This window comes from Sphaerodactylus townsendi, linkage group LG13 (assembly GCF_021028975.2).
Source record: "Sphaerodactylus townsendi isolate TG3544 linkage group LG13, MPM_Stown_v2.3, whole genome shotgun sequence".
NCBI lineage: Eukaryota > Metazoa > Chordata > Lepidosauria > Squamata > Sphaerodactylidae > Sphaerodactylus > Sphaerodactylus townsendi.
In genome coordinates this window covers 43,063,596-43,086,915 of record NC_059437.1, presented here as the reverse complement: position 1 = coordinate 43,086,915, position 23,320 = coordinate 43,063,596, and the positions used below count along the sequence as shown (strand labels likewise).

Sequence of the window (23,320 nt, the reverse complement as noted above, 5' to 3'; positions counted from 1 at the left end):
CACAGAATCCAACCAGTTCTCACCACTTCTCTAGAAGTGGTTACTAATTTTTTTCTGAGTGCCAAGAAGGGGTTACTAAAGCAACCTCCCTGCCCAATAGGGACTGGAGGAGCGTGTGTGCGGCGGCGCCACTGTTTGAATCCCACCACCATCGGAACCTGTTATTAAAATTTTTGGATCCCATTACTGCACAGATCCATTACCTTACAAAGAACCTTGGGAACCAGAAGGGTGTAGTGGTTCAGGGCAGGTGGATTCTAATCTGGAGAACCGGGTTTGATTCTCCACTCCTCCACCTGAGTGGCAGAGGCTTATCTGGTGAACCAGTCATGTTTCCGCACTCCTACATTCCTGCAGGGTGACCTTGGGCTAGTCACAGTTCTCTCAGAAGTCTCTTAGCCCCACCTACCTCACAAGGTGACTATTGTGGGGATGAGAAGGGAAAGGAGCTTGTAAGCACCTCGAGTCTCCTTACAGGAGACAAAGGTGGGGTATAAATCCAAACTCTTCTTCCTCTCTTCTTTGCTTAGTGCCATTTCCTGCACAGTCTAATATCAGAGCTCACCTTAGCAGCTGTTTTTCAGAAGAAGCCCTGGAAACAAACTTTCTCCTGCAGAGTACCACTTATTCTTGTTTTGGTTGGTCACCCAACTGTTGGAAGACAGCATACATATCTGCAGTCCTACCATAAAATCAGTTTCCTTTAAAAAAAATATTATTCAGCATATTGGGTCACAATAGTTAAAACACCTTTCAGAGCATCCAAATCTAAACAGAATTCTATATCTCCTCATCTGAGGTTCCATGATTAGGTGCAAGACCAGGCCTGAGTAAGCCTTGCTATGGTTCACGTGCAATGGAAGGAAACAGCCCGACTGGGAAACCAGACTGAAGTGTCATTCATGCATATCTTCTACTCAAGTCTACCCTTGCTTATAAGAACCAATCAGAACTCAGCAGATTGGCATGACAGGGGGAAGAGGTTTCTCCATCTTCACCAGCAGGATCTTTATATGAAGGGAAATTGCTGGAACGACTTCCAGCATTGTGAGCATTGTTTTCATTTCGTGTTGGAGCTTCAGATCTCCTCATCATGTTCTGGCCTCCACTTGTTCTCCTGTTAGTCATCTGCTACTCAGGTAAGAACAGGGGGAATCCAGAATGCCAGAACTGGGGAACAGAGTGCAGCAGGTGTGACGTTAGGGTGATAATTTCTATTGTTTTCTTTTTCCAGGTTCAAAGGCTCAGTCTGCACCATCTCAGCCGGCATCAGCATCAGTGGCACCAGGAAACACAGTGAAACGCTCATGCTCCAGCATCAGTGGCTATGTGGATTGGTACCAGCAGAAGCCTGGGAATGCTCCAAGGTTCCTCTTGTATTATTATTCAGAGTCCAGCAAGGGCTCGGGCTCTGGGGTCCCCTCTCGGTTTTCTGGGTCCAAAGACTCATCTGGGAACACCTGCTATTTAACCATCACGGGAGCCCTGGCAGAAGACGAGGCTGATTATTACTGTGCATATTGGCCTGGCAGTGCTTATCACAGTGATGCAGTCAGATGAGGAAGCAAGACAAAAACCTCTCTGGGTGTTCCCTAAGGGAACCTGAATTGGGTGTGTGACCAATGACGAGAGGTATTAAACCCATGCGGTTTGGCGCAGAGTCATGCTCCAGTTCTCTCTCGCTGAGAAGAGTCTATCTACAGTCAACAGGTTTAAGATGTACATGAAAATGGTTAGGCTTTCAAAACAAAAAAAATAGAGTAGAAACAATCGACTGACAGTGCCATCAATTGAAAAGATTGTCTCAGCTGGAGAAAGCCAGACTGATCGCTCAAGACAAGCACGGGAAATAAACTAGCATGTCATCCATTTCTTCCCCATTTAAAGGAAAAGTTAGCCCCCTGTGCAAGCACCGGGTCACTACTGACTCATAGTGCAGGATTCTGAGAGCAGGTGAAATCCAGAACCCAATTACTAGCAAGAAGAGTAGAGCACAGGTTGAGGGCCCTTCCACACATGCAGAATAATGCACTTTCGTTCCACTTTCAGTGCACTTTACAATTGGATTTTACTGTGCGGAATAGAAAAATCCACTTGCAAACAATTGTGCAAGTGGATTGAAAGTGCATTATTCTGCATGTGCAGAAGTGGCCTGAGTGTGACAACTTCTACAAATTTTTTTCTTTCTCCTGGTTCGAACTGTCAGTCTGTGCTGTCTCAGCCACTGGTCTCAGTGGAGAACACAGTGAAATTCTCGTGCTCCGGGTGTCTTGTGGTGTCCGGGTGTCTTGTGCTCCAGGTCAGTGTCTACAAGGACCATTTTAACAACCATTTCAGCCGAACTGGTGCAAACCTCCTGGATCCCACCACTGCTCCGGGTGTTTCCTGGTACTAGAAGAAGCAAACAATCCCCTCAAGATTCCTCTTGCATTTTAAGTCAGGTTCTACAAACACCAAGGCTCCAGAGCGCCCCCCCCCCCCTTGTCTCTCTGGGTCCAAAGATGCACTGAGTAACATCTGCTATTAAACCATCACAAGGGAGCCTAGCAGAAAACAAACTGATTGTTACTGTGCACTTTGGTTCAGTAGTGTTTGTTACAGTTATACAGACAGGTGAGGAAGTGAGACAAAACCGGCTTTACTATTCCCTTGTGGAGCCTAAAATTGTCATGTAAACAATAAAGAGTGTTTTTGAACCACCTTAATGTGTTTTGCTAATTCTTTCTAGGTGGGAGGAAGGTTTTGTTTTATCTATGATTCTATGATTGTTCTATCTATGATTCCCATATATTCTCCCATTCAGGTAGTTTGCAGCATCTGAAGAATATGGTCAAGTGCTGCAGATCATTTTCTACTCCTTACATGCACCAATATGCTCCTGGGATTTTGTCTACACTACGGCTGCCTCCACACCCATTCGATAATGCACTTTCAATTAATTTTTAATGCACCTTAGCCGTCACTTGAAACAGCACTTTCATGCACACTTTCAATCAGCCTTCAATATACTTTGTAACTGGATTCGGCTGGGTGAAATAGGAAAACCCATTTGCATACGATTGTTATAGTGCATTGGAAAGTGCGTTATCCGACATGAGTGAAAGCAGCTACGGGTCACAAAATCAGAACCCAACATTTAATTGCTTCTCACCATGGGCGCCATAAGTAGATATAGGGGCATCCCTGCTTAAGTCTGGCTTCAGTTTACACACAATGGAAGTGAAATAGCCACATTACAAAGAGGGCAGAAGCCCCATTCCTCCAAGGGTGGCATATCTGGTCTTTCAGATAGGGACCAATCAGAGAGCAGCAGACTAACACAAGGGTGGGAGGAAATACTCCGCCTCCACAAACAGGACTTCTATAAAGAGGAGTTCTGTAATGAACATCCAGAGTTCTGGGCTGGGTATTTCTTTTCTGGTTGGGCCTTCAAACCTCCTCATCATGCTCTGGCCTCCAGCTGTTCTTGTTTTAGTGATGTGCTGCACAGGTGAGAGCAGGTGAAATCCAGAAACCAATTGCTGGTAAGCAGAGTGGGGCTGATGAACAGAAAGGCTGTCACAATTTCTATCCCTTTCTTTTCCCCAGGTTCAAAGGCTCAGTCTGCACCATCGCAGCCGGCATCAACATCAGTGACACCAGGAAACACAGTGAAACTCTCATGCTCCGGGATCAGTGACAATACTGTATACTGGTACCAGCAGAAGCCTGGGAATCCTCCAAGATTCCTCTTGTATTATTATTCCGAGTCCAACAAGCGCCAGGGCTCTGGGGTCCCCTCTCGATTCTCTGGGTCCAAAGACTCATCTGGAAACACCAGCTATTTAACCATCACAGGAGCCCTGGAAGAAGACGAGGCTGATTATTACTGTGCTTACTGGCCCAGCAGTGCTTGTCACAGTGATATGACCAGATGAGGAAGCAAGACAAAAACCTCTCTGGGTGTTCCCTAAGGGAACCTGAATTGAGTTTGTGAACAGTTAAGAGAGGCTTTAGACCAATGACAACTAGGACAGAATCATATTGTTCCAGTTCTTTCCCCCAGGAGTTAAATGCTTAAATGTCTGCGTAACGCTAGAGCCTATTTTTTAATGCCTAGTAAAGGTTGTTGCTGTAATAGTTAATGCTCAGGAGTGCAAACATGTACAGAGATCCAAATGTAATAATATATTCAGCAAAAAAAACACATTTTGAGGACATTGTAATAGTCATAATTTCTTTCATTCTCAGGGAACATTTGGACCTATGTATGAACATATATGCCATTAAAGGTTTTGTATTTGTTGTATTTGTTGTTGTATGAACAAAAATTGCTCCTTGAGTTTCTATTGGAGCTTTAGCCACTGGATCTAACACTCAGTCTAATTCAGTACCAAAGCTAAGTCATGCACTCTCTCAACACTGTTCAACCTTTCTACTGTTAAAGGGAGGCTGCATCCACACCTCTTTTGACGTTGCATTATTGTTGTGCCACAGCAACCATCTGCAACTAGATTTGCTTTTCCACTTGGAAAAATCGAGCTGATATGATAACTCAATGATAACTCAATGATAACCAATGGTATTTTGATGCCATCAGGAAGTGCAAAATTTAAGGGTTTATTCTCTCTCCATGGGATTTTTAGGAGTGAAGGGGGTAACTGAATTTGTGCATGTGAATATAAAGTCTTTTGTACACAACAAAGGACACTATGCAGAATTCCCTGACTGGAGATAGTGCTTACTTGACCAGTCTCATGTAGAGTTAGAAAGTACGATTGCAGTGTGTGATTTCCCAGGCATTTGGTATCTACATCACATTGCTCCTCTTGCACCTGAGGGACCTTTTGGAATTTTGCCAAACCTTAGTGGGAAGCAGCACAAAATGGCTGCCAAGGAAGTGGTCATAACCATAAAATGCTGGAAGGTTCCATAATGAAGACCATTATTTTCAATTGGTGCCCCCTGCAGGGGCAAAATTCCTGAGCTCTTCAGAAGTTCCTCCTTCTGTAGTGAAGTGGAGAAAATCAACACATGGCTCTTTACTTTGGGGAATTAAGATTTTAGGGAAGAAGAAGGTGATTCTAGGGGATACATTAGTAGTCACGATGGTGCTCATGTGACTATTGAATACGTAAAACCTCTCAAAGCGGTCAATTAGGACACCTGAAAAGAAGACAAGGCGTACCATTCTAATTCATTGTTTCAGTAGATTCAAATAAGGTAGTGGATTTTCTACACAGAAATTTAGAATTCATTGTCGACTGGGAAAAGGCCAAAAACTGACTAGATTGAATTTGTTTCCTAATGTGACTTACTAGAGACGGAGAAGTCTCCTCATTCTGTGTTAAGCACATTCTGCTGCAAAGGAGAACATTTACAGATTGAACAAATTGTTGGGTCCACTTCTACAGACAGACAACCAGGTGTGATGGTTGGACACATTCCTGTGCAAGCAAGAGCTGGCCGCTATCACCTCAGACTGCATCCCAACCTCTTTTGGGGCCTACCTCTAAAGACTGCCTCCGAACACTTCAATTAGTTTATAATGCTGCTTGCAGGACAGCTAATTAATTTAGCTCTTTAGGAGCACATCAATGTCAGTTTAGAGGAGACTTCACTGCCAGTAAATTTATGTCTGGCTCCTTCCGCACATGCAGAATAATGCACTTTCAAACTGCTTTCAGTGCTCTTTGAAGCTGTGCAGAATAGCAACATCCACTTGCAAACAGTTGTGAAAGTGGTTTGAAAACGCATTATTTTGCATGTGCGGAAGGGGCCTCTGAGTACAATTCAAAGTGCCAGTTCTTACCTTTTACTTCCTTTAGGGGGTCTCAGAGTAGGATTGCCAAATCTCAGCCTTCAACCACCAGGAGTTTTGGGGTGCGGGGAAGCACAGCAATGGGAAGCATTGATCTCGGTCACAATGTCATTTCTGGGCTTCACCCAGGACCCTAGAGTAAAACCATAGAATTTTTGGGAATCTAATAAGTTTGGAGGATTCATAGAGTGTTCAGACATCATAATGTTGCAATTGCAATCAACCATAATCCTGCCCACCAGTGGGGGATGTGAGCGAGGGGAATAGGGTGGCCAAATCCAGGTTGGGAAACCCCTGGAGATTTGAAAATGGAGCCTGGAAAGGACAGGAACCGTAGTGAAGAAAAATTCCAGAAAGCCAACCTTCCAAAGCTCTGGAGATGAGCTGCGACCCCAGGGTATCTCCAGGTTCCACCTGTAGGTTGGCATCCATTCTCACTCCACTCCGCTTTTTTTCCACCACTCCTTTAAGCAGTTGCAATGCCTGGGTAGTTGCAGGATGTTCCCAGAAGAAGAAGAAGAAGAAGAAGAAGAAGAAGAAGAAGAAGAAGAAGAAGAAGAAGAAGAAGAAGAAGAAGAAGAAGAAGAAGAAGAAGAAGAAGAGAGAAGGAGGAAGGAGGGAGGAGGAGGGGGAGGAGGGAGGAGGAGGAGAGGAGAGAGAGAGGAGGAGGGAGGGAGAGAGTGAGTTTGGATTTATATCCCCCCTTTCTCTCCTGCAGGAGACTCTCCTCAAAGGGGCTTACAATCTCCCTTGCCCTTCCTTCCCCCCTCACAACAAACACCCTGTAGCGTGGGTTGGGCTCTGAGGAGAGCTCCAGCTTTGGTGTACTAGCTTAAGGTCACCCAGCTGGCGTGTGTGGGAGCGTACAGGCTAATCTGAATTCCCCAGATAAGCCTCCACAGCTCAGGTGGCAGAGCGGGGAATCAAACCCGGTTCCTCCAGATTAGATACACGAGCTCTTAACCTCCTATGCCACTGCTGCTATACTAAGTAAGCTGGCAACGCTACTTGGGACCAAGTTATCTCAAAGACTGCCTCCTCTCACATGAACCTGCTTGGCTGTTAGGATCATTATTAGAGAAAGCTCTGGATTCCAGCCATTAGTAGTGACTCTTCATTGACATACTTATGGCCATATGTCTGTTTTTGGCCACCACAGCTCACTGGATCCTTGTTTTGCTGTATGATGTGCTGTTGAATACAGGACAGAGGGAACACAGCGCTTTTGCAAATATGCTTGAAAAAAAGATGAGATACCTGATGTGAGGTCATCATGCCCCTTTAATTCCAATGAGATCGAGTCAATTTCACCCATTCTACTGGGTTGTCCATTTGAGGGAGATGTCAGGAAATGTCTATTAATGTCTTTGTTGCTCTGGCACTTTGGTTACCTTTGTTATTTCAGTTGTTTTAATGACTCAGGCAATTTTCCGCTTGAGGATAAAACCCCTAATATTTCACACTCAGTGGCAAAATTCGTTTACATTGAGAGCCAAATATGATGTTCTACTATGGCCTCCAGTGGAACCGTTAGTTAATTAAGATTTGTGTATGCTGGTCAAATGACTACCCACTTGGACATTATTCAGTGTATTGGGTCACAATAGCTAAAACCTCTTTCAGAGCATCTAACCTAAACAAAATTCTAGTTCTCTTTATCTGAGGCTCCATGATTAGGTACAAGACCAGGCCTGAATAAGCCTTGCTGCGGCCCATGCGAGTTCTAAGCAAACAGCTCAACGGAGAAACTGCAGATCGCAGCGTCATTCACGCATATCAAGCTTCCACCATGCTTATAAGAACAAATCAGGAATGCAGCAGATTGATAGCGATGAGGGAAGACGCTTCTCCATCTTCACCAGCAGGACCTTTATATGGTGGTGGAAATTGCTGGTCGACTTCCAGCAAAGACAGAAGCGACAAATACCGTGCTGGAGCTTCGGATTCTACTCATCATGTTCCGGCCTCCACTGAATTTCCTGTTAGCCTACCCGCTACACGGGTAAGAACAGGGGCACTCCATAATGCCGGACCTGGGGAACAGAGTGCAGCAGGTGTGACGTTGCCGCATAATTTCTATTGCTTCTTTTTTCCAGGTTCAGCGCCCAGTCTGTTCCATCTGCCAGCCAGCATCAGGCATCTGTCAAACCAGGAAACACAGTGAAACTCTCATGCTCCGGCATCAGTGGCTATGTGCGTTGGTTCCAGCAGAAGCCTGGGAATCCTCCAAGATTCCTCTTGTATTATAGCTCAGAGTCCAGCAAGGGCATGGGCTCTGGGGTCCCCTCCCGATTTTCTGGGTCCAAAAACTCATCTGGGAACACCAGCTATTTAACCATCACGGGAGCCCTGGCAGAAGACGAGGCTGATTATTACTGTGCATATTGGCCCAGCAGTGGGTTTCACAGTGATGCAGTCAGAAGAGGAAGCAAGACAAAAACCTCTCTGGGTGTTCCCTAAGGGAACCTGAATTGGGTGTGTGACCAATGACAAGAGGTATTAAACCCGTGAGGTTTGGTGTAGAGTCACGCTCAAGTTCTCTCTCACTGGGAAGAATCTATCTACAGTCAACAGGTTTCAGATGTACATGAAAACGGTTGTGAGTGGGGCATGCACCTCAGTCCTAAAGTAGAATAATGATAATAATTTAGCAATGTCAAGGTGCAAGTTGACTTATAGCAACAGTTTGTAAGGTTTTCAAGGAAGAGATGAGCAGAAGTGGTTTGCCATGGTCTTCATTTGCGTAGCAACGTAGAATGTCCTCGGTCATTCTGAATCTAAGTACTAACATGGTCAACCTCACTCATGGTCAACCAGCTTCCAAGTCTTGACAAGCTCAGGCTGTTTTCGGCTATTCAGGCTGAGGAAGTAACAGAGGGCCTTTCCCCACTTTTCCCTCGGCCGCCATCACTGCACGCAATTCCCAGCGCACGGCATCCCTGGCATGTGCCTGGACGTCCCCACGACCCCGCGCTCTGCGCGGGGTCATCAAAAGGCGCCCTTTGCAAGAGCACCAGGGATGCCTCGCGCTGAGGGGGTGTGACAGCAGCAGCGTCGGGGCGGCTGTGCTATCACCACCCCTCTTGTGGGGAGTGCCGGGGGACCCCGCGCTACTCTCCTCAACTAGCGCGGGGCTTAAGGTAAGTGGGGAAAGGCCCAGAGATGCAGCAACATTTAGTTCTGTGTCCAAAGGAGTTGTTATAACCAGTCTCAAGGGATAACTCACCATCTCTAACAAAATCACATCCAGTTTTATTCTAAGCCACAGTTGCCAGGCAGGACTGGTCCACTCATCTAGGTGGCCTTCGTAGTCTCTTAGAATGCCAAAGCCTAGTTCTGAGCTTCTCAATCTCTCCTCCATCCTCCACAACTACCTTCACTCTTGGGCTACTGTTGCCTGCAGCTGCTCACCCAGTGAGATCAGTGGCAGTACAAGAGGCTCTGGATTGCACTCACCCACCAGCTCAACCTGTCTTTGCATAAAGCTCTTAGGCTTTCAAAACAAAAAAAAAATGGAGCAGACCAGTCGAATGACAGTGCCATCAAATGAAAAGAGAAACTACTGTTCCTTGTCTCAACTGGAGAAAGCCAGACTGATGAATTGCATTGCTCAAGACAAGCACGGGAAATAAACTAGCACATCATCCATTTCGTCCCCATTTAGAGGTAAAGTTAGCCCCCTGTGCAAGCACCAGGTCAGTACTGACCCATAGTGCAGGATTGTGAGAGCAGGTAAAATCCAGAACCCAATTATTAGCAAGAAGAGTGGAGTACAGGTTGAGGCCCCTTCTGCACATGCAGAACAATGCACTTTCAATCCACTTTGCAGTTGGATTTTACTGTGTGGAATAGCAAAATCCACTTGCAAACAATCGTGAAAGTGGATTGAAAGTGCATTCTTCTGCATGTGTAGAAGGGGCCTGAGTGTGACAGCTTCTACAATGTTTTTCTTTCTCCCGGTTCGAACTGTCAGTCTGTGCTGTCTCAGCAACAATTCCAGCCATGAGTAGTGACTCTTCATTGACATACTTATGGCCATATGACTGTTTTTGGCCACCACAGCTCACTGGATCCTTGTTTTGCTGAATGATGTGCTGTTGAATACAGGACAGAGAGAACACACAGCGCTTTTGCAAATATGCTTGAAAAAAAGATGGGATACCTGATGTGAGGTCATCATGGCCCTTTAATTCCAATGAGATTGAGTAAATTTCACACATTCTACTGGGTTGTCCATTTGAGGGAGATGTCAGGAAATGTCTATTAATTTCTGTGTTGCTCTGGCACTCTGGTTACCTTTGTTATTCCAGTTTGGTTACCTTTGTTATTGTTTTAATCAGTCAATTTTCCACTTGAGGATAAAAACCCCTAATATTTCACACTCAGTGGCCAAGTTTGTTTACTTTGAGAGTCAAATATGATGTTCCACTATGGCCTCCAGTGGAACCGTTAGTTAATTATGATTTGTGTATGCGGCTCAATTGACTGAATAAAGAATCTGTCTGATATGCAGTCAAGTGGTTTGTCATCACCTGAGTTTGACCCCAACAAAAGTCAGTTTCAGGTAGCTGGCTCCAGGCTCACTCAGACCTCCATCCTTTTGACGCTGGTAAAATGAGTACCCAGCTTGCTGGGAGTAAAGTGTAGATGACTAGGGAAGGCAATGGCAAACCACCTCATAAAATATAGTCCGCCTTGTAAACATTGGGATATATGACGTTTCCCCATGGGTCAGTAATGACCTGATGCTTGAATAGGAGGACTACCTTTACCTTTAATGCTGCCTAACCATTCCCTATACAAAAAACCAAAATGGTAGGAGAGTGGATTTTTAATAATGCTTCAGTGCCTAGAGAGCATCCAAACCTAAACAGAATTCTGGATCTCCTCATCTGAGGTTCCATGATCAAGTACAAGACCAGGCCTGAATAAGCCTTGCTATGGTTCACATGCAAAAGAAGGAAACAGCCCGACTGAGAAACCCGACTGAAGTGTCATTCATGCATATCTTCTGTTCAAGTCTACCCATGCTTATAAGAACCAATCAGAACGTAGCAGATGGGCATGACAGAGGGAAGAAGTTTCTCCATCTTCACCAGCAGGATCTCTATATATAGGGAAATTGTTTGAACAACTTCCAGCATTGTGAGCATTGTTTGTATTTCTTGTTGGAGCTTCAGATCTCCTCATCATGTTCTGGCCTCTACTTGTTCTCCTTTTAGTCATCTGCTGCACAGGTAGGAACAGGGGGAGATACAAAATGCCAGCACTGGGGAACAGAGTGCAGCAGGTGTGACATTAGTGTGATAATTTCTGGGTTTTTTCCCCCAGGTTCAATGGCTCAGTCTGCACCATCTCAGCCGGCATCAGTATCAGTGGCACCAGGAAACACAGTGAAGCTCTCATGTTCTGGCAACGGTGGCTATGCGAGTTGGTACCAGCAGAAGCCTGGGAATCCTCCAAGATTCCTCTTGTATTATAGCTCAGAGTCCAGCAAGGGCATGGGCTCTGGGGTCCCCTCCCGATTTTCTGGGTCCAAAGACTCATCTGGGAACACCTGCTATTTAACCATCATGGGAGCCCTGGCAGAAGACGAGGCTGATTATTACTGTACAATGTCCAGCAATGGGTTCCACAGTGATGCAGTCAGATGAGGAAGCAAGACAAAAACCTCTCTGGCTATTCCCTGAGGGAACCTGAATTGGGTGTGTGAGCAAAGACAAGAGGTATGAGTTATGCTCCAGTTCTCTCTTGCTGAGAAGAATCTATCTACAGTCAACAGATTGAAGATGTACATGAAAGTGGTTGTGAGTGGGGCATGCACCTCTTAATAATAATAATCTTAACCTTAATAATAATCTTAACCTTAATAATAATAATAATAATAATAATAATAATAATAATAATAATAATAATAATAATAATAATAATAAAGCAATATCAAGTTGCAAATATGGAAACAGGGAATTTTATTAATGGTTTTATTTATTAGATTATGCTACAGCTCTTGGATGTGACTGAGTATCATCTACGTTGTATATATTAATTTCAATTATGCTAATAAAAGTTTCTATTTGTCTGTTGATAATAGCAAGGAAGAAGCAAACCAGGTTTCCATAGGAGGAGCATTCCAAAGTCTAGGTGACATCGCCTGGGTCCCTACCAAATGTCCCAATGGGGTGGAGAGATAGCCCTGCCCAGATTATCTTAAGGTGTTAATTTCATTTGAACGTGACTTTAAGACTCTGCTGCCTAACTCCAATATTCTTGGGTGACCACAGACTGCTATTCCGTTCACAATACTGCCCGCATAGCTCTCTTCAACTGAATAATTTTTTCCCTTTGCAAATTTAAAATCGCAGTCTCATTCATGGCACCAATAATATTTAATCCAACTATGCCAGGTCTCTGGAGGAATAACTGCAATGTAGAAGGAGAAATGAGGGTTCATTCCTTCTCAAAAGGCGCCCTCTGAGAAAAGCTTAGAATTCAGTTCAGGGGGGCAGGGGCAAGAGAGATGGATGGCCAAAGATGAAATGAGAAAATCCATTTGCATATGATTACTAAAGATAGGGACTAACACAAAGGTGGGAGGAGATACTGTGCCTCCACAAACAGGACTTATATAAAGAGAATTATGTTATCAACATCCAGAGTTCTGGGCTTGGTATTTCTTTTCTGGTTGGGCCTTCTAACCTCCTACTCATGTTCTGGCCTCCAGCTGTTATCGTTGCTGCACAGGTGAGAGCAGGTGAAATCCAGAACCCAGTTGCTGATCAGCAGAGTGGGGCTGATGAGCAAAAAGTTTCTATTTTTTGTTCTTTTTCTAGGTACAAAGGCTCAGTCTGCACCATCTCAGCCAGCGTCAGTATCAGTGGCACCTGGGAACACAGTGAAACTCTCATGCTCCGGGATCAGTGGCTATACTGCATCTTGGTACCTGCAGAAACCTGCGAATCCTCCAAGGTTCCTCTTGTATTATAGCTCAGAGCTTGCTGGTTAACCTGGAGCTAGTCAAATTCTCTCAGAACTCTGTTGTGAGGAGAGGAAAGGAAGGAGTTTGAAATCTGCTTGGAGACTTCTTACGGTTGAGAAAAGCAGGGTATAAATCCAAACTTTTGTTCTTCTGCCTAAGAAACTGGAACACATAATAGAGGTTGTGAGAATGTGAGTTCCAGGCTCTCTTGGGCTTCCAATGACCTCTATGCTAAAGTCCCCTTCCGAACACGCAAAATAATGCGCTTTGAAACCACTTTCACAACTGTTTGCAAGTGGATTTTGCTATTCCGCACAGCTTCAAAGAGCACTGAAAGCAGTTTGAAAGTGCATTATTCTGCATGTGCGGAATGAGCCAAAGTAAGATAAAGACAACTAATCTGGAAAAAGCAGCCTGAAGTTAAATACATCAACTGACATTAGTCCTTGGGTTATATTGTGATAAAGCATGCGAAGGATAGCCACTAGAGGGCAAAGTTGCCCTCCAAACCACTGGAGCCGATAACTGGTAACTGTCAGCCTTATGGAAGCTTTAAGGTGCTGTTTAAGAGAGACTCTGGGCTAAACTCAGATGGCAGTGAGATCATGTTCCCAGAAACCAGATAAGGAATTCTCCTTTAAAGTGGGAATTAGGAATTCTCCCATTGAACTTCTTATTAATGCTAACAGCAAGGGCCATTCACTCATTCCAGTTCTATTCACTGTAGTCTATCAAATTAGAAGAGTTCAAAACTGCTAACATATGATTTACACACACACACAATATCTATCTATCTATCTATCTATCTATCTATCTATCTATCTATCTATCTATCTATCTATCTATCTATCTATCTATCTATCTATCTATCTATCAAAACAGAATAGAGCACATAAACCAAAAACAAATCCAATAAATATTAATTAAGTTGGCTCTAAATAGATATGGGAACATCAAAATTCAGGGGCAATGTGCTTTTGAACATTGTTGCCAGGTCTCCCCAGGCCACTAGGTCTCCCCAGGCCACCAGTGAAGGATTGCGGGGGGTGGGGTGGGGGGGGTTGGGTTGCCATATCCAGGTTGGCAAACCCCTGAAGTTTTGGGGATGGAGCCTGAGGAGGGTGGACCTCATTGGGATACAATGCCGTGGACTGTACTGTGCAAAGCATCCATTTTCTCCGTGCAAACTGACCTCTTTAGCCTGGAGACGATAAGCTATGATTTTGGGGGATCCTTGGGTCCCACTGAAGAGTGGTAAGCCATTAAGAGCACCCTCTAGAGCCTGCCTCAATTGCAACCAGTTCTTCAGAATTGCTGGCGGCTGGACCCTATAATTCCGAAATAGTGCTGAGGTTCAGTTCTGAAATCTTGCAGAAACAACTCCTCCTCGAGAAGAAGATGGCCCACCATTTGAAAAAGCTGCAGGAGAGGTTTCTCAAGGAAGGCTTCCCGTCTCCTGATGACATTTTCTTCTCCCAGGCAACCACTGAGCAGCCCCAGGGCTTAAAAAAGACAGGTACGTTGTCTGGAACGGCTTTGGGAATTGCATTTTTACAGACCCTGCCCTCGGACCATTTTGAGTAGCGATGCTTAATGGACAGAGCTGCTGTCTGCACCCTACCCCCACTCCCATGCTGGAGCCACCCACTTTTCCCCATATGCAGGCAATCGAGCAAATTAAATAAATAAGGCAATAGCCAATTCAGCACATGGGCCGTCTAGTTCAGAGTTGTTGACCTCTGAGTGCAGAGGTGGGATCCAGCAGGTTCTCACAGGTTCCCGAGAGTAGGTTACTAATTATTTGTGTGTGCCGCGAGGGGGTTACTAATGGGTGATTTTGCCAGGTGATTTTTGCCTTAGTTACGCCCCTCCTCTCAGCAGTAGTGCACAGAACATGAAGCAGTCTAGCAGGAGGTGCACCGGTGTCCGTGGCAGCCTGAACCTGCGTGCATTAGTTTCCCGCAGTGACTGCGTCCTTGCCACGGCCCCACCCAGGAATGCCCTGCCCCGGAATGCCCGGCCACGCCCCCATCGTGCCCCACTCAGCCCCATTGGCGCTATACCACAATTTGAATCCCACCACCATGGGTACCTGTTACTAAATTTTTTGGATCCTACCACTGTCTGAGTGTTAACAACTTCCAAATTAAACACTTACTGTACTGACTGATACTTTTTACGCAGACCCCTGTGGGGAAAGTGTAGTCTCATCCAACTTTAAATTCCAAGGCCCTTTCCACACAGGCCAAAAATGACGGCCTGGGGGCGGTAAAAACGCCGCCCCCAGGTTGCCGTTTGCACAGGCGGCGCTGCTGCAATGCAGCAGCGCTGACCTGACTGTGCTCCCCCTCCCCCAGGGCGGCGTCAGGCAGCCCTAAATAACAACCCTTTAAAGGGTTGTTGTTGAGGGGAAAGCGTCTTCCCGGCGGCGCGGTGCGAACCTCGCCGCCGGGAACACGCTGTTTCCCCTTCCCTTTCCCATGTACCTCTCATGTCGCCGTCCTGCTGGCCTCCTAAGTCCCTCCCTCGCTGTCCTCTGACCCCTGGAGGTCGGAGGGCAGCGTGGGCGGGGCTGAGGAGGCCAGCAGGACGGCGACACGAGAGGTACATGGGAAAGGGAAGGGGGGAAGAGGCGGCTCCATGCGGAGCCGCCTGCCGCCTGCCGGCCTCTCCAGAGGCCGTCCGCATGCCTGCATGCGAACGGCCTCCGCCTCCACGCCGGCGGAATTCCTGCCGGCGTGGAGGCGCCCTTACGGCCGTGCGGAAACGGCCCAAGTTTCTCTCTCCAATAACTATTTAAGGCTTTTCTGCTTGAGCACAGCTTTGCAAAATACACCCAGCTCTGGTTGTGGGCACTGCAGGAGCTATCTGTGTTTGTGTCCTTACAGAGTCCTCCTTCAAGAGGCATCCAGAGGGCCTTGGGCCCCTAATTTTTGAACAGCCATCAAGTGAAATTGTGAACAAAGTTTTCGAGCTTCCAAAAGGCAGGTGTTAGTTTTGTGGTGTGGGTAAAGGGTCATTTTTGTGGTGTGGGTAAAGGGTCTTGAGGAGGAGGAGGAGGAGGAGTTTTACACACAATCTGACCCTCTCTCAGTTCAGCAGTCTCTTCACAGTCACTCTCCAGAGAAAACCAGTCACCTTGCTCTCTCTTCCCTCTTTCACCCCCCTTCCTTCTTACCACTCAATTTAAAGGAACACATGCATAACATTTTAAAACATCACAGAAGGAATTACATTACAGAAGGAATGAATGAATGCAGCAGGCCTGGGCCTTCCCACCCCTTTTCTCAGGATTCTTCAGGTTGTAGTGGGTTTTCTGGGCTGTGTGGCCGTGGTCTGGTAGATCTTGTTCCTAACGTTTCACCTGCATCTGTGGCCCATATCTTCAGAGGTGTATCCCAGAGAGAAGTGTGCTACACACATCTCTGGCCCGCATCTTCAGAGGTGTATCCCAGAAGGAAGTGTGCTACACACATCTCTGGCCCGCATCTTCAGAGGTGTATCCCAGAAGGAAGTGTGCTACACACATCTGTGGCCCGCATCTTCAGAGGTGTATCCCAGAGAGAATTGTGTCACATGTTCTCTCTATGATACACCTCTGAAGATGCTGGCCAAAGATGCAGGTGAAACTTTAAAAACAAGATCTACCAAACCACACAGCCTGGAAAACCCACAACAACCAGTTGAATCCAGCTGAGAAAGCCCTCGACAATAGTCCTTTCTTCTGTTTTTATCCCCATGTGTGAGATGGGTTCAATTGTGAGAAAGAAGGTGGCTCGGCTCCTTAAGATCATCCAGGAAGCTTCATGGCTGAACCATTATTTTAGCCCAGGTTACCCCAGCTCCAGTCCAGAAACTACACTGACTTCCTGGGGTCATCTGGTTCAGATGACAAGGAGGATTCTTGCCTCTGATGATAGCATCTAACTGTTGTTCAGGGAGGTGGGAATTGGCCCCTGCCTTGGTTCAAGCTCCATGGCTTCTGCTGAAAGGGATTTATCAGTTTGGTCTCTTTCTCCCCACTCTCAATAGGTGGCTTACGCCAGTTATCCTGCCAGGTGTTGCCTGCAAAAAGCCAGAGCCACGCAGTGTCGTTAGGTACATCCCTGGAACACCAGCCCAGTACCAAGACCATCCCAAGCCAGTCCAAGGAGTCCCTGGGGTCTCTGGAGGTAAGGTGTCACAGATAATAAGTAGCTGCAGAGTGGGCTGGATAGGCAGCCCAATTGGAAGAAGAAGAGTTGGTTTTTACACCTTGTTTTTCTCTACCTTTAAAGAGTCTCAAAGTGACTTTACAAACTCCTTCCCTTCCTCTCCCCACAACAGACATGTTGTGAGAGAACTGTGGCTAGTCCAAGGCCACCCAGCAGACTTCATGTGGAGGAGCAGGGAATCAAACCTTGTTCACCAGATTAGAGTCCACCGCTCTTAACCACTACACCACGCTGGCTCTCAACTGGGACATGGTCAGACCAACAATGGCAATTAGATCCTACTGCATGGACCGTTCGCTGCTCAGAAAGAGAGCACCAGATCAGCCAAAGAAGCCTGATGTTGAAGCAGAACATTCAAATTGAAGTGCCTACCTTTTCCAGTAACTGGTTAGAATCATAGAAACGCATGACCCTCCAGATGTTATGGACTACAGTTCCCATTATCCCCTGCCAGCATGATGCTGGCAGGGGATGATGGGAACTGTAGTCCATAACATCTGGAGGGCCACGAGTTTGACACCTGTGACCTAGTGCAAAAAAAGTTGTTTGGTTGTGATGAGGGAAGGCGGCTGCCCATACGGGGGGAGGGGGGCATGGAAAAATCAGATTTTGCACTGGGCAACATTTTCCCTACATACACCTCTGTTTTAACCTCACTGTTTTAACCTCACCTAGCTGTAGGGATGAGCCGCTGACCCAGCAGCACCGTAGGCAGAGCGCTGGCATGCCGGCCCAACTACGGCCTTCTGGTCACACCCGCTCCCCCATCCCCCACCCCCTGGTGAGTCACAGGTCATGAACTACCTGGCTCACAACCACCGGGTGTCTCAGACAAAGGGACAATGGAGCCTTCGCCCCCAGGTGTGGATTAGACCCAGACGCGGACGCTTCCTCCTGCACGTAGCAGCCAGATGAGATCATACGTCACATGATGATCTCCCGCTCTCCCGCTCTCCCGATCTCCCGGTCTCCTACCGACCCACCCCTTTACACGCCCCACGTAAACCCTAATAAAAGGTGCCAGGAACTAGCACGCGGCAGAGTTGCCAGGATCACGGACCCCGGCGCTCCCGCTGCTGGCTCTCTCCACCAGATGATATCTCCGCGTCTCGTCTCGTTCTTACGGTGACTCCGCGGGCACGACTACACCTAGCGAAACCCTTTCTTAAACAGTTGGCCATGGCAGTTCTCTTATCATGGGGAAAAGAGACCACACTAATTATCAACACATACCTCCACTCTCCCAAAAAAAAGAGATCAGGTATTGACATGACTGGCTCTTGAACAATATGTCAAGTCTTCAGTTCTGGAATGGTCTGAGGCTAAAGTTCTATTAACAGGATACCTAAATGTCCACCTAGGACATAATGATTCCTTTTGGGGAACTGAATATAAGATGATACTTGGTGATTCAGAGGATGACTCGGAATGCATCTTTCATCCTTGCATATTTAAAGAGCTATGCTTTAACTGTGCAGGGCTTGCTTGATTAGATAGGCCTATAAACTGACTATTCTGAATGGTGCCATCAGAGAGGACAACCCAGGTGATTTTATTGTCATGGTAGGAACTAGAGCTACTATGATTGGTTATATATGCCCTCTTATGCCATCATCAATATTAAGAGGTTCAAGAACTTGCAAATTTATTATAAGTGGGCTTATTGCCTGCCTCTTGCCAAGGTCTTTAGGTAAGTGATCATATGTGTTTGAGGCCTTTGGTACCAGAGTGACCTTTTAGTGAATAAACATTTATTTTTTATGAAAGAGATTCCACATAAAAATCAGGAAAACCTTCCTGACAGTACGGGCTGTTCGACAGTGGAATGCACTACCTTGGAGTGTGGTGGAATCTCCTTCTTTGGAGGTTTTTAAATAGAGGCTGGATGGCCATCTGTCAGGAATGCTTTGATTTTGTGTTCCTGCATTGCAGGGGGTTGGACTTGATGGCCCTTGGGGTCTCTTCCAACTCTATGATTCTATGAACAGGGTCTATATAGGCATTACAATGAACTATGGCCTACCAATCTTGATCCTCTTTGATCTGAGATTGCAAATGCCTCAACAGTCCAGGTGCTCGGGAGCAACAGCCGCAGAAGACCATTGTTTTCACATCCTGCATGTGAGCTCCCAAAGGCACCTGGTGGGCCACTGCGAGTAGCAGAGAGCTGGACTAGAGGGATTCTGGTCTGATCCAGCTGACTTGTTCTTATGTTCTTATGTTCTAACGCATGTGCAACAGGTAGAATTTCTGCAGTGGCCCTCCATGCATGTATGTCTTGATTAAACCCTCACAAAATGCCAGAGATGGATTTCCATGTTGCTCCAGAGGACGTTTCACATACTATTTATAAGCAAATATGATGGGTTTTCTGCCCACAGTTCATCCCTCCTCCCAGCACCATAAAAATGGGCCTTGCTTCTACTTGCATTGCTGGTTGCCACCAGGTGAGGATTTAGGAGGTGTTTGACAGTGCAGTTTCTTTCCACATCTTCCCCCCAGTTTCCTGCCTCTGTTTATCCTTCAGGACTCACTTGCACAACACCCTCTTCTGCTTCCATAGCTTCGAGTGCTGTCCGTGCACTTTCCGTCAGGTAATGTCCCATGGGTGCTTCGGGCACCCCTCGGTTGGGGTATGCCATCTTTGCATCGGCAAGTTGCTCTGTCTGAGCTGCTGCCCTCAGAGGCCCTGGCCTCCAATTGCCATATCATGCACAGCCCTTCCAGAACGTTCTGAGTTATTGTGACCTAACATCTCAGTTCTGACAAGTGTGATATCACTATGATGTCAATTGTAGTAGCAAAATGGACCATCAAACAGAATTTTTCAATTGTCTATAAAGGAATGTAATTGTCTGAAAAATCTAGACTTTTTTCTCATCTGTATTGTTTATTGGAGGGATTGTGCTTTTGTTTTATTTCGTTGCTTTTTAACTTAGAAATCAAATTTTATTGCATTTTTGCATGTATTATCCTGGCTAAAAAGCCACTGTCATGTAAGTCCACCAACCACGTTTCTCCAAAAGTGACCATGAAGAGCACAGTAACATCAGCTGAGCAAGTTATGTGAACATTTTCCAAGGAAGGAACTGTAACAATGAAGCACCTTTGGTGAATGCTAAAGGTGAGTGTGATTTTATGCTGTAAGTGACTATTGAAGAGGCCAGAAGTCCAGAAATGGGGAACAATTCCATGTAGAGGAGGAAATCATTATACGAGCATATAATTTGCACACACATTGATTTTACATATTTGGGAGAGGGGATTCTGCAAAGAAAATACATTAAAAATGGTGTAGTAGAAATGGAACCACCCAAAATAATGTTGATATTTAACCACGTGGGGGAGCTGTTGAACTGCACTGTGTATCTGACAGTGTAGGAAAGAGAGAGAGCATCACGAGGACAATATTTTAATATTTCGAAAAGGAAACAGGGAAACTCTAGTGTATTTGTAGTATGCTGCCACCTCACCAAGCATCCATTAAAGTTGTGGGACAGAGTACCATTCTGAAGTTTAGGAGGATTTTTCACTTCAAAGCTAATTTTGTAAAAGTATCTCATGTAAGGAAAAGGCAGCCTCCCCAGTCCTTCCAATTTTTCCTGGCCAGGTTCCCATGGTGGTGGAATTCAAACTGTGGCGTAGCGCCAATGAGGCTGGGCGGGGCACAATGAGGGCGTGGCTGGACATTCTGGGGGCAGGGAATTCTTGGGCGGGGCTGTGGCAAGGACACAGCCGCTGCGCCGGTCCTTGGGAGGGAAACGAATGTACGCAGGCGCAGGCTGCCACGCACGCTGGTGCACCTCCTGCTAGACTGCTTCAAGTTCTGCGCGCTACTGCTGAGAGGAGGGGCGTAACTAAGGCAAAAATCACGTGGCAAAATCACCAATTAGTAACCCCCTCTCGGCACACACAAATAATTAGTAACCTACTATCGGGAACCTGTGAGGACCTGCTGGATCCCACCTCTGCTGAGGCCCCACCTCTTAGAGCACTTGGCCAGCTTCAAAGTGCAGTTTCCTGACTATAAGGACCAATCAGAGTCCAGCATCTTGCCCTGAAAATGGGATCCAGGGGCTCCTCCTCCCAAAAGGGGATTTATATAAATGGGATGTATTTGTAGAACTTCCATTGGCGTGGGTTTTCTTCTCTTTTCTCATTGGCGCTTCAAGCCTCCTCACCATGCTCTGCCCTCTCGCCGTTACCGTCTTAGTGATGTGCTGCACAGGTGGGAGAAGCTGAAATCCAGAATGCAGTCACCTGTAAGCAGAGTGCAACCCATGTGCCAGCTGAGTGAAATCATTTCTCCATTTTATTCTGCTCAGGTTCAAACTCTGTGCCCTCTCAACCACCCTCAGCAACCGTGGCACCAGGGAACACAGTGCAGCTCTCATGCCACGGGATCAGCGGCTACGTGCACTGGTACCAGGAGGAGCAGGGGAATCCCCCACGGTTCCTCTTACATTATAAGTCAGATTCCGATAAGCTGCACGGCTCTGGGGTCCCCTCTCGGTTTTCTGCATCCAAAGACAAATCTGGGATCGCCGGATATTTAACCATCACAGGAGCCCTGGCAGAAGACGAGGCTGATTATTACTGTTCTTCGTGGGATGGCAGTGCTCAGTCACAGTGATAGAGCCAGATGAGGAAGTGTGAGAAAAACCTCCTGCTGTTTAAGAAGAGCAGTGCTTCTTTCGCACAATCCCAAGCTAAAGTCGCTCTCGTGTGAACAGCCATGCAGGGGGTGCGTTATTTCCTTCCTTTCTACCATGCCGTCCACAGCCAGGAAGATTCTGCCTGCCATTGCCCTGCCGTTGCAGGGAGTCCCCTTTTTCTCTTTCTTTTGCCTGCAGCTTAGCAGGTGCAGCCCGTTGTATTGTGGGGCAATCAGAATGGCTGCACAGGTACATTTCTGTATGCCTGTGTAACCCCCATGCTCAGAATGGGTTGACCCAGAAAGGGGTGGAGACTCAAAGCAGCAGAAGGCTGCAGAGCTCATGTAGTTTGGAGGAGACAAGGCTACCAGACTCGGACCTTGGTTTGTATAAGCCCTTAACACCTTGTTAAGGTAACTACAATGTTGTTGGGAACTAGTGGGAAGGTAGTTGTTTATTTTTGCTATGTTGTAAACGTTGGAGTTTATTGTTTCAGGGTTTCTTTTTATGTTTGTAATGGGTGAGAGTTCTCCTGGAAACCTTCATCATGTTGAATCCTGTTCATCAAGCCCTTGGAGTCTTCAGGAGCCAACCCACTTGCAAAGAAGAATTGGACTTGGCAATAGACTGTAAATATAAGGACTTGAAAATGCAACCTGAACAGGACCTTGAAGTGTGATGTTAAATGTTGATGTTATATGTTAAGAAAGTAAACCATTTTGTTTTTAAAATTTGTTGTTGCAAACTCATTCCAAATTCTGCCCCACAGAACCCACAGAAAGAGGTTACACCTGCCCAGCTATGCATGTGTTGCAGGAAATTTTAAAAAGGCACAAAAGCAACCCAGATTGCTTTTCACGGCACACTTGGGAACAGAAAAAAGGAAAACGGGTTTCCTTATAACAACTGCAACCCTTTATACATTTGCTGGGCCAAATCAACCAGCGATGGACTCCAATTTGGGTTTGATTCCCCTCTCCTCCATATGAGCAATGGACTCTAATCCCCACACCTACGCAGGAAGCCTGCTGGTTAACCTCAAGCTAGCCAAATTCTCTCAGAACTCTATATGTTGTGAGGAGAGGAAAGGAAGAAGTTTGAAAGCTGCTTGGAGACTTTTTATGGTTGAGAAAAGCAAGGTATAAATCCAAACTTTTGTTCTTCTTCTGCCGAAGACACTGGAACACATAATGGAGGTTATGAGCGGTCAGAGTTCCAGGCTCTCTTGGGCTTCCCTCTCTGCTAAAGTAAGACAAAGACAACTAATCTGAAAAAAGCAGCCTGAAGTTAAATAAAGCATGAGGAGGAGGTTTGAATACCCAACCAGAAAAGAAATACCCAGCCCAGAACTCTGGATGTTCATAACAGAACTCCTGTTTATATAAGTCCTGTTTGTGGAGGTGGAGTATTTCCTCCCACCCTTGTGTTAGTCTGCTGTTCTCTGATTGGTCCCTATCTGAAAGACCAGATATGCCACCCTTGGAGGAACGGGGCTTCTACCCTCTTCGTAATGTGGCTATTTTCCTTCCATCATACTGGACTACTATGTGAGGCTAAAGAGAAGAGCTACGTAAGCTGCTCCCACTGTTCACATGGATGGGGAAGGGGGAAGGATGGATATTAATAAGTTAAATACATAAATACCCTAAATGAAGGAGGAGTAGGAGGAGGAGTT

General features: G+C 46.2%; 1 protein-coding gene across 4 annotated transcripts in view; it reads right to left on the bottom strand.

Moving 5' to 3' along the window:
* The window catches only part of LOC125442851 (immunoglobulin lambda-1 light chain-like), a 420,716-nt gene that overhangs the window by 71,259 nt on the left and 326,137 nt on the right, over positions 1-23,320 (bottom strand). The gene's annotated exons all lie outside the window — the stretch shown is intronic.